Source organism: Rhagoletis zephyria, unplaced genomic scaffold (genome assembly GCF_001687245.7).
Source record: "Rhagoletis zephyria isolate East Lansing unplaced genomic scaffold, Rhagoletis_zephyria_1.1 Rzeph_scaffold_15608, whole genome shotgun sequence".
NCBI classification, from domain to species: domain Eukaryota; kingdom Metazoa; phylum Arthropoda; class Insecta; order Diptera; family Tephritidae; genus Rhagoletis; species Rhagoletis zephyria.
The window spans coordinates 682-12587 of NW_016172674.1; the positions used below are offsets into that span (position 1 = coordinate 682).

Below are 11906 nucleotides of genomic sequence, written 5' to 3' on the forward strand. Positions count from 1 at the left end.
GATACCTGCCTTAAAAATTGTACAACTATTATCAATTATCAAAGAAAGTATAAGTGAAGGTAAACGTCACAGACTTTACACTTACCCTAATTACCATATTAATAATTTAAGAAAAGTAAATACGTTAATGCGAAGAATTGATGAACACACATACGTAAATTAAATTTACATCTCCAAAAGACGCTCTTCAAAATATATCGTATATTTTTTTTGAAACAGAGATTACTTTTAAACAGGCAAAAAATCATATTAATTTAAGAAAAATAAATACCTTAATGCTAAAAATTGAAGGACACACATATGTAAATTAAATTTAAGCTTTTTATATACATACATACAGCAGCGGTCAAAATAATAGCAGCAAAATTCGAAATGATGTTGTTTGAAACTCCTGTTTATTAACTTATTTTTAATAATTTTGCTTTAAAATATAGTTCGATCAATAACAGAAACCACAGAAATAAAAATTTCACAAAGTTCACAAAAATGAATGAAACTTCAAAAAATTTTCCTCAAAATTACAGACTTCTTATTTAAAATATTAAACAATATAAATTTTTAATTTTACTGCTATTATTTTGACCGCTGCTGTAAGTATTATAAATGAAATAAATAAATATTTTAATTGAAGAGAGAATTAAACTAGATTCTGCCTATTATCTACGGACAACTAAGCACCTATGTATAAGCACTTAGTGTGTAAATATGAACATCTAGTGTATAAACTATTAGGCATCTGGTGTCTAAACTTTTGAACATTTATTGCGTAAAATTCTACAAAAGATGTTTAAAATAATAGTTGTGTAATTTTAGGCATTTATAGTCGGTAATATGTTACCTCTACCATTATCGACGTAAATTTGCCAAAAATGGTTTAGTGTGTATATAGTGGCTACGGAAAAGGCGTTGGTTGAGTGAGATGACAGTGGCGCAGTGAAGTCGATTGCATTCATGTCATCGATAGTTTGTCCTAGTGGTGGCAATGTATTGAAAGATCAAAGCAAATTACCAAATGTCAAAGTAATCGATAGGTTTGTGTATCGCCGCACTGAACAAGCAACTAGGGAAGCAGAACAAGAAAATCGTTAAGCGAAACATTGGATACCAAAACCATTTCGGGCAGATGTACTATATTTGAACCCTTAAAATGAATCCGGAGAAATTTCTACTGACCAGTATTAGCAAAGGATGTCAGAGAATATGCAAGAGAAAAACTGTGAAGTGTTTAAAGCCACCAATTATCACTTTGTCACCACCAATGGGGAAAACAAGTGGAAACATGCCGTTCGTTTCAGCGTTTATATGTAGATATTTGAGGTCTGTATCCCAGAAGCAAGAAAGGCAATATTGGCCTGGCTATAGCCGTTCAAGAAATTTAAATTTGGTTTGATACAAGTCTTTATATTGAAGTCCGTTTACCATTGCTTTGGTGTTCCAAGAAGTCATCGGTAGCAATAATGGCACACAATTCAAAGCAAATGAGTTCAATGCATTTTTGACCACATTGGGAATTCAGCATACATACAGTGGGTCCAATATATAACACGACAGATTTAAGAATCCTTATAAAAGGGTCACCGTTTTCAGAAAGTTAAAAAACCTAAAATCTTTCAAATTTTTAACGGCTTCTTGATATCGTTAAACTGCATTGCATTTTAATATGGTAAAACAACTATTTTGTATTTTGTATTTTGTATTTTGCAGAGAAAATAAACAAAGTGTAGCCTCATTTGTACATGCATTCTGACAAAATATTTTTTTTATTTTCACTTTTATTTCAACATAGATTGATTAAAAGAAAAATACTGATAAAAATTAAATATTTTACTCAGACAGCGTTGAAATCCTGCCTGTATTTTGTTTGTAAGTCAAATATTAGTGGCATTGTGCTACTGTGATAGCACGCCGAGTAATCATAGTCAACTTATGGCCGAGTAATCATAATCAACTTATGTACAGTAGTCGAAAAAATTATAGCCGCACCAAATTTTGAAAAGTTTTAAAATGTTATTTTTGTTATTTAATTTTGGTTATTTTTTATAGTTCATTCTTTACCAACATCCATATAAATACAAGTTTAAAGGCGGTGTTACACGATTGGGAATTTGCCGAAATTTAGTGCATATGGTATCCCAATTGGGTGAATACCCAAAAATTTTTCCTTATCTCAATCACGAAAGATAATTTTTTTTTAATTTTTTAATACAAGATTGCTGTATTGTGCCAAGCTTTTGAATACAAAAAAAAATCCCAATTTAAATAGCCCAATATAATGCTGCACAAATCTGTACAAATGTACCAATCGAGTGACACTGCCTTAAAAATTTATGCAATTAAAAAAATTCAACGAAATTTCGTAAAAATTTCGAATCTTTAATTAAACTCTGAAAATGCAGTTTTGTAGCCCATTGAATTCTAGTAGAATAAAGTTTAAGTTACAAATGGCTAAAAGTTACGGTTGATTTTTTAGAATCTTAAAAAAAAGCTCAAAATTTGTACGAAACACCTACAATCCCCCAAAGAAAGGTGTAACAGTATATTTTGCTTTGCTGCCTTTATGCTTAAGTGCACATTTAAGGTACCTACCACAAAATACTCATAAGCGGCATTATTTTTTAATATAAGGAAACTGCTCCGATAGATGCATTCAACATACCTGTACATTAGCGATACCTGCCTTAAAAATTGTACAACTATTATCAATTATCAAAGAAAGTATAAGTGAAGGTAAACGTCACAGACTTTACACTTACCCTAATTTTACAAGTATTTATTTTTTTTCTCATCTCGCAGAGCAACGAAAACTTCTATCTTTTCTGTAAGTTATATAGATAACATTCGGAAAAAAATTTGGCTTGCAGTAATTTCTACGTGGTAAGTGCTCCTCTATTATTTGGTTTCATAGGGATTCGGATACCTTCCTTAATGAAGTGATAAAGAAAATTCGCTTATCTGATTTTTTCGGTTAAGCGCACAAGTTTTTGGTGCAAAGAAGGATGGGCGGCTAAGCAAAATATACTGTATCTGCAAAAGGCGTTCCGCGACCCTCCTCTTCGGCAACACTGAAAGGAAAATCCTACTTAGTTAGGATTATAATCCCTAAGCGTGGCCGAAGGCCGCCTACGCAGAAAAGTGTTCTTTACAAAAGGTGTTCAGCCCCTCTTCTTCGGCTACACAGAAAGGAGACTTCTACTTAGTGGGGGTTATAATCCCTATGGGCGGCCAAAGGCCGCATACGCAGAAAGGTGTTCTGTGCAAAAGGTGTTCAGCCCCTCTACTTCGGCAACACAGAAAAGGAGAATTCTACTTAGTGAGGGTTATAATCCATAAGCGCGACCGAAGGCCGCCTACGCAGAAAGGTGTTCTATATATGTATATCAAATTAAAGGTAATAACTTGTACTTTCTAAACAATATAAATTTCCTTAGCATTAGTTATGCGTTTCTTTGAAAAGGTTATTTATGAAAAAATTTATGGTATTTTCAAAGAAAGTAGTCGAGAGTTTTAGCTTTGATCACCTTTTGTTTCTTTACTAGAGCTTCTTAAATAGTGCGCAATTTTTCGACACTTTGACCTCGATTTTCTCGAAATCTGAAGCTGATGGAAACTCTTTACCTACGGATTTGTTATCAGCAAAAAAGTGCATCAAAAACAGCTCTAACATTTACGCTGTGTCATCATTTATGAAATATGAGTTGTGTATAGTAACAATCGAGGTAGGTCTCTTTTTAACTACCTTTTAACAACTAAACTCATGATATGTAATAGGGGTTCAGAACCTACTTTTCTTGTGAAAATCCGTGAGGAGGTCATAGACCTCACGCTATATAACGGCAATCTTTTTGATATGGTTAAAAGCTGAAGAGTTCCGAACGAACACTATTTTTCCCACCATAGATATATTGAGACGATTCTGGATTTTTATATAACTGCTTCGCAGGATCGAAAGAACCTAAGGAATACAGATTGGGAAATCTACAAAGACACTGTGGAATGTAAGTTACCATATCCGGCACCTAGTGAGCACAGCACCACTGGTGAGTTGGAGAACATGGTTAACTCTTTTACTCGGATTTGCTCAAAGGCCATGGCTTATTCTTGTCCTGACCCTAGACCTAGGGGAAAGCGAAAACCCCACTGGTGGTCTCGAGAGTTGGACGCACGCCGGAAAGCCTGCAGGGTGCAGTTCAACAAGGCAAGAAGACTGAGTCACGAATCTGGGTGGCAAAAATATAAGCAGTTTTTGCGTGAGTACAAGAAGGCTTTGCGGGGGGCCAAGAGATCTTCCTGGAGGGATTTCTGTAGTAGTGTCGAGGGTAATTCCGAGACTTCCAGATTAAGAAAAATACTGTCGAGATCCTCAAACCAGATCGGGTTTCTGCAGAAGCCCGATGGTTCCTGGACCCCGACGGGACTGCTCTTAGACACACATTTCCCAGAAAGTTCGCAAACAGGGGCTCTTTGCACCTTCCTTCGGGCGGGGTAGTAATCATGTCTGTCACAAAGGAGAGGATTGCTTGGGCGATACAAAGCTTTAAGCTTGAATAACTGAACCTAAAGTCTTCCGATTTAGACTTAAGAGGTGTCATTGGAAAGGTATTTTCTCACCCTTTTTATTTCCTTGCTAATAAACTCATTCAAAGGATGGAAGAGAAAGGTAGGAGAACGAACGTCATTCAAAGTTGAATTAAGTTGTGTTGGTATTCGAAAAAACAAGATGGGACACGAATGTCGTTTTTTTGGCCAGAAATAAAAACAGTGTGAAAATACCTTTCTACTGAGATCCCATAAGTCTACATCAGAACATTTTTGGCACAGTTATTCAAGTTTTTCGTAAACCAATCTTTGAAAAAGGTAAAAGAACAGCATCAAAAATCTCATTCTTACGATTCCGTTAAAAGATTTTTAAATATTTTTATGCAGATTTTTTAAGCTTAATCTAATTTGTCATCTGAGGGGACTTTTATCAAAAAGTTCTTTAAGAAACTATTTTTATTCATAAAAAACTTCATTTTTGGAGGTATTTTCAAATCGGTCCAGCTCGCTTAAATCTTAATATTTTTCCGAAATATTTTGGTGGACGTCTTAAAATATAATAGATTTTATAATCCGGGCGGGAAAATCGCAACTTTTTTTGGTGATGCAGTCTAACATATATAGCTTTCTACCGGGCTGTACAGACCGTTGTGTAGAAACTCTGGTTGCGGATAGAAACTTCGTCATGAAAATCCCAAGCAGGGAGGAATGGGAAGAAAACTTCTATACTCCACCCGGTAGTATAGCAATTTTCACAGACGGTTCAAAAATGAGCGGGGAGAGGAAGGGTGTTCTTTTCCCGAAGCCCTGCCCTAAGCCATTCATTTCGACTACCGAACAACTGTACTGTCTTCCAGGCTGAGGTCTCAGCTACGACCAAGCAGATTCTTCTGAATAAAGAACGCATTGGTATGCCCTTCGCCACTTGCAAGCTGCTTTTAAGTGAATTTATCTATGCTCGCGCGAGCGAGAGTTCGATGCAAACTACGACCTGTCGAATTTCTAGGCAAACTTGGTCTAGGTGGGATCGAAAAAGGTCTCGAGCTTATACTCTCTAAAGGGGGAGGATATATCTCATACAATCGGTTCTCGCCTTATAGGCGGACATGCAGAACGACTCGGAGAGCCTTACCATAGATGCTGCAGAAGTTGCAAGAATTATGAGGAGGAGGAGGAAGTTCTTCACCTTCTCTGTAAATGCCCGGCATTATCGAGAAGCAGACTGCGCTTTCTAAGGTCTCCTTTCTTTAGTGACTTTGACAAATTTGGAGTGAAAACTCTTAGTCATGGTATCACAACGTGGCCTATGTGTCCCTGCGCAGCAGTGGCAGCCACATCTACCTACCTACCTACCATAGTAACAAATAGTCACTACAATTTGTACAGTGTATAACAGGGCCGGCGAACCTTTATACTGTGACAAATGCTGAAAAACCGCGATATCACTAGATACTTGTAGAGTTATTGCACCTGCTACTTTTCATACTTGTTTTTATTTTATTTGGTTAATTTAGTGTTCATAGATAATATTGAATTTTCAAAAAAAAAACTTAAAATTTTTGTATAGTTAGATTTTGGATTAAAAAAAAACATAAATTGGTTGACGAGCTTTATTCGACAATTCAGTGATCGAACTCACATTCAAGGAAATTTGAGAAGGGCATTACAATTGGTGTCAGAAGTGGGATTGTCGAATAAAGTTTCATAACACAAGATCTTGAAAATTACGAAATTTAATGAACTTAAGATTCCGCAACTTAAGAAGGGAGTTGGAACAGCGAGGCTTATCAGCTGCTGGAAACAAAGCAAAGCTGCAGGGACGACTTCGCGAGGCTATGGAGGCAGAAGGCGTCAGTGTGGGTGAATATGTGTTCCAGCTAGAAATCGAGGAGTTATCGACTAAAGTGGAAGGTAAGGCAAAGGCTCCAGGTTCATCAACAGGTTTAGACATAAATATGTTGATGACTGCAATGTCATAAATATTGTCGCAGATTTCACAACTGTCTTCTCAAATATCATCGGAGTTGTCGTCGCAGATACATGCGCAGCTGGAAAACCAGGATACCCGTATATCACAGGTGTTATCTGTGAGCGACATCTGAATCGCCTGAATGTTTTAACTGGCGCACCATATAAGCGGGTACTCAAAACTCTGAAATCATTTTCTTTCCATTACACTCCCTTGAACTACTTTTATAGAGTAAATTTTTGACGCCTTAACCCATTATTGATCATGCATTAACCCATTGGTGACCCAGTTTTTTATAACATCTTATGTTAAGTTAACTTGATTTTATTATTGTGCAAATTATGAATAATTTAATCCATTTGACTTAACGCATTGATGACCATATTTTAACCCATTAGTGGCCAATTTTTTTATAGAGTATTTCCCCAGCTAATTTCCTTAACCATAGGTAAGTTTAGGTTAAAATATAATCAGGAAGAAAGAGTCCTTTCGATTTGAGGATAGCTTTATCAATGAATTCGGAATACTTGTCAAAAAAGTCGAAGTTATTTTTAGTTTCGTCTTTGATTCGATTATGAATATGCCCCATTATGTTTTAAATTTAAAGAGATTTACAAATTAAGCATACAAAATATCGAAAAGCAAGTAATGTATCTAATTAAAAACACTAATTAATGACAAAATCAGAAATATTTTTATAAAATAGAATAATTAAAATAAAAGAAACACAAGTAAATCTTAAGCAAAAAACAAAACCGACTTCAATCCTCATATAAAAATTTAAGATTATCGTTAATTTCTTCACGATGCAATTATCGGATCTAAACAAAATTAGTATAGGACCACTGTATGGTCTGTATTTGTGTTATTACCTTTTATTGTACTGTGTTCTTTTCAACTTTGTAATTTTGGAAATTTTAGATTTATGTGATTTTTGTGGTTCGTCAATCAAACANTTGGCGATCCTGCCAGGAGAAGTTGAGGCTTGAGCCATTATAGTTTACGGAGATATTTGCGAACAACAATTGTGCCTGTGAAATAACAATTTAAGTTAACAACTTAAGAGGCGCTGTTATCATTCTAACTTATTATCGACCTCATCAACTGTATCAGGTCTCGAATTGGGATCGATAGCAGTAACAGCTTGCACAACGAACTCGCTCAAAGACACTTACCACTGAAGACGCCCATTATGTTGGTCGTGTCACATCCAAAAAAGTTACAGGAGTTCATTATAATTTGTATCGGTTTCCAAAAGACCTACAGAGGTAGCATCAGTAGCAGCAGGAGAATCCACGTAAGCATCAGCAGCACCACATGCCAATTTCAGTGCTAGTGGTGGCAACGGTAGCAACAGCAGCAGCAGCACAAAAACTCTCAAAAAACGAGGAACAGCAACTTTAGACAAAGTCGACAACGCCGCTGATAATAACAGCGATAACAATCAGCACCAGAAGCATCATCAATATCAACTACAACAACGACAAGGCTTCTATCACTGGCCACAACAACAACGGCAACAAGCCGTAGCAACAACAACAGTAAAAAAGTCGCAACTATCAGCCCAGCATATAAACAGTGGCAACAACAACGACAACACAACTGGTGCAGCAGTAACAATCAATTCGACTGTGCAGTCAATATCAGCAGTTTCAGAGCACAGTGGTGAGCTGTATCTTTGTATGTAATATTTTTGACAAATATATTTTTAATATCATATCTTCTGTTTAATTTGTTTCGGATAAATTGTAAACACTCCTTATAGAGATTATTTTATGTTATCATAATGTTTCGTTCACCCCCACATGATACACACACATTTACACGGACTAATAATTTAAATGACTCGCTTATAGATTTGCAAAACAACTCTTTTCAAGAGGAGTTGGCAAATCCTTATGCTAGTCAAAATAATAATGAGGTGTATGCAACCTCAGTCAAGCTTCCACAATTTTGGACAAGCTGTCCAGAAGCTTGGTTTGTACATGAAAAACATTACACAAGATACTACAAAATATGAACACACAATCACAGCGCTTCCGCAAGAAGTAATAGTTACAATATTAGATTTCATTCAAAATCCTCCGCATAACAACAAGTTTTCAGAATTAAAGAAAGTCTTAATTGAAAGGCATTCTTTAAGCGAAAAAAAGAAATTAGATAAAATTTTGTCAGATTCAGAGATGGGTTATCGTAAACCCTCTGAATTTTATCGGTCGCTCATGTTGCTTGCAGGTTCCAATTTTAGTCAAGATATTTTAAAGAAACTTTGGCTGAGAAAATTGCCAAAAAATCTTAGTGTGATATTAGCTAGTTCAAGTACCAATGATATAAATGAATTGGTGAAACTAGCTGATAATATTTGGGAAGTGATTAATAAAACCGAAATATCAGCTATGAATAGTTTTCAAAATTCTAAATCACAAGACACAATTATTGATAATTTAGTTAAAACGACGAATCTTATGTGCGAAAATTTTCAAAAACTTTCCTTTGAATTAAATTCTATTAAGCAACAAATTAATCAAAATTCTAGATATAGATCATATAATAGGAATTGTTTTAGAAGTCCATATAGAGGTAGATCAAAATCTCGTGATAGTCAAAATTGGTTATGTATATACCATTACAAATTTGGTGATAAGGCTCAGAAATGTCAACAGCCTGGTGCTTTTTCTAAAAACAAAAATTCGTTAAACTAGAGTCATCCGTTGTTGTGGCGGCAAACAATGGAAATTTAGATATTACCACACGTCGCCTATTTATTTTTGATAAAGCAAACAAACTAAATTTTTTGATTGATAGTGGAGCAGAAATTTCTATACTTCCGGTAAAAAAATTCCCTCATACAAAACGTTCTTCAGATATAATACTTACTGCAGCCAATGGTTCAACGATTTCAACGTATGGTAAAAAGATTTTAAATATAAATTTAGGTTTAAGACGCGAGTTCCCATTTACGTTTCTCATAGCTGATATTGCGAAACCTATTATTGGTGCAGATTTTCTTTGCAAATACGGTCTCTTAATTGACATGAAATGCAAACGTTTAGTTGATCCAGTAACAAGTCTTTCGGTTAACACAGTTTCATGTGTTTGTAACATTTCTCGCTTCCAAAAATTTTTGTAGTAGAGAACAAGTATACAAGATTGTTGAAGGAGTTTCCTTCTTTGATCGCTGAACCAGATTATTCGAAACCGGTTAAACATTCTACGGTTCACAGACTTTTTACTGAAGGAAATCTGCCATTCTCTAAGCCAAGGCGCTTGGATCCGATTAAATTTAAAGTAGCCAAAACTGAATTCGATTTTTTAGTGAGGACAGGGTTTGTAGACCTTCAAATTCTTGTGTAGCATCTCCACTGCATCTTGTACCTAAAAAAGAACTGAATGACTGGCGTCCTTGTGGTGATTTTCGGAGACTTAATGTTGTGACTGTACCGGACCGTTATCCTTTACCTCATATTCAAGATTTTAACATGAATCTCAGAAATAAGTATATATTTTCGAAATTAGATTTGGTAAGGGCCTACCACCAAATTCCAATGGCAGAAGAGGATATCTATAAAACTGCAATAACGACACCTTTCGGTATGTTTGAATTTATACGAATGCCTTTCGGACTAAGAAATTCAGCGCAAACTTTTCAAAGATTTATTAATGAAGTAGTTAGTGGTTTAGATTTTGTTTTTACATATATTGATGATCTATTGGTTGCAAGTGAAAATGAAGAACAGCATTTTAAAGATCTCCGTATACTTTTCCAACGCCTAACAGAGTACGGGTTAAATATCAAACCAAGTAAATGTATTTTCGGTGTAACAAGTGTTGACTTTTTAGGACATAATATTTCTGGGGCAGGAATTAGACCCTCTGATGAAAAAGTGATAGCTATTCGTAGTTTTGAACGTCCTAAATCTATTAAACAGGCGCAGAAATTTATAGGCATGGTTAATTATTACCATCGATATGTACCAAAATTAGCTGAGTTTACGGCAGTTATCTACGATTTAATCAATCGAACAACTAAGAAACGTGACAAGTCCTTAATTTGGGATGACACAACTAATAAAGCCTTTGAATGTATTAAAGAAAAGTTTGCGTCTACGATATTGTTAAATCATTTTAACAAAGATGCCAAACTCTCTTTAAATGTGGATGCATCTAATACGGCAATTGGTGGTGTCATACATCAAACGTTTGATAACAAATCAGAGCCACTAGCTTTCTTTTCTAAGAAACTTTCTCCATCCGAGGTTAAGTACAGTGCATTTGACAGGGAGTTGCTAGCTATTTATTTGAACATTAAACATTTTCGCTATCTTTTAGAAGGACAATTTACAGTTTTTACGGATCACAAGCCTTTGATATATGCTTTGAGTTCAAAAACAGAACGTAGTCCGAGACAAACTAGACATATGGAATTCATTGCACAATTTACTAACGACATACGATATATTAAAGGACAGGAGAACATTATAGCTGACACATTATCTAGAGCTTTCGAAGTTGATGCAATTAAGGGTACAGAACTGAATTTCAAAGTTTTACAAAATGAACAAGAACAGGACGAGGAACTAAACACATTAAAATCTGGAGACACATCACATAACCTTAAATTAATTCAAATTCCACTTTTAAATTTTAATATTTGGTGTGAAATGACAGGTGAGAATCCTAGGCCATTTGTTCCAAATTGTTTACGCAAGACAGTGTTTAATATGCTACATGGCATTACACATCCTGGTACAAAAGCTACACGTCGTCTAATTATTAAAAAGTACTATTGGCCAAAAATGCACAAAGAAATTAATATTTGGTCAAAAGAATGTATAAATTGTCAAAAATCGAAGGTTAATCGTCTAACAAAATCTCCAGTAATTAAAATTTCGATTCCCAAAAGTAGATTTGATCATATTCATTTAGATATTGTTGGACCTCTTCCTGTATCGAAAGGACATCGTTACATTTTTACAATAGTTGACAGGTTCACGCGTTGGCCCGAGGCATATGCATTAAAGGACATTTCAGCGGCAGTGGTTGCAAATAAATTTTTTAGAGAATATGTTTCACGTTTTGGGGTACCGTTAAAAATCACTACAGATCAGGGTACCCAGTTTATGTCAAAATTGTTTTCGGAACTAACAAAATTGCTTGGTAGTCATCACGTTACAACTTCTGCATATCATCCTCAAGGGAATGGTATGGTAGAACGGTTTCACAGGCAGTTAAAAGCTACGATTATGGCTAGAAATGGAATCAACAATTGGTATTATGAGCTGCCGATAATACTTCTTGGTTTACGATCGATGTATAAAGAAAGTATTTCAGCCACATCATCTGAGAAGATTTTTGGGCAAAATTTACGCCTACCCGGTGAACTTGTTGTTCCATCTGAAGA

General features: G+C 35.3%; 1 long non-coding RNA gene across 1 annotated transcript; it reads left to right on the forward strand.

The window, feature by feature from the left end:
• The first annotated feature begins 2984 nt into the window (after positions 1–2984).
• LOC108379104 (uncharacterized) lies at positions 2985–9545 on the forward strand. Its single transcript, XR_001849461.1, has 2 exons — positions 2985–3020; positions 9086–9545. It is a non-coding gene; the product is annotated as an uncharacterized LOC108379104 (long non-coding RNA).
• The last annotated feature ends 2361 nt before the right edge of the window (positions 9546–11906 follow it).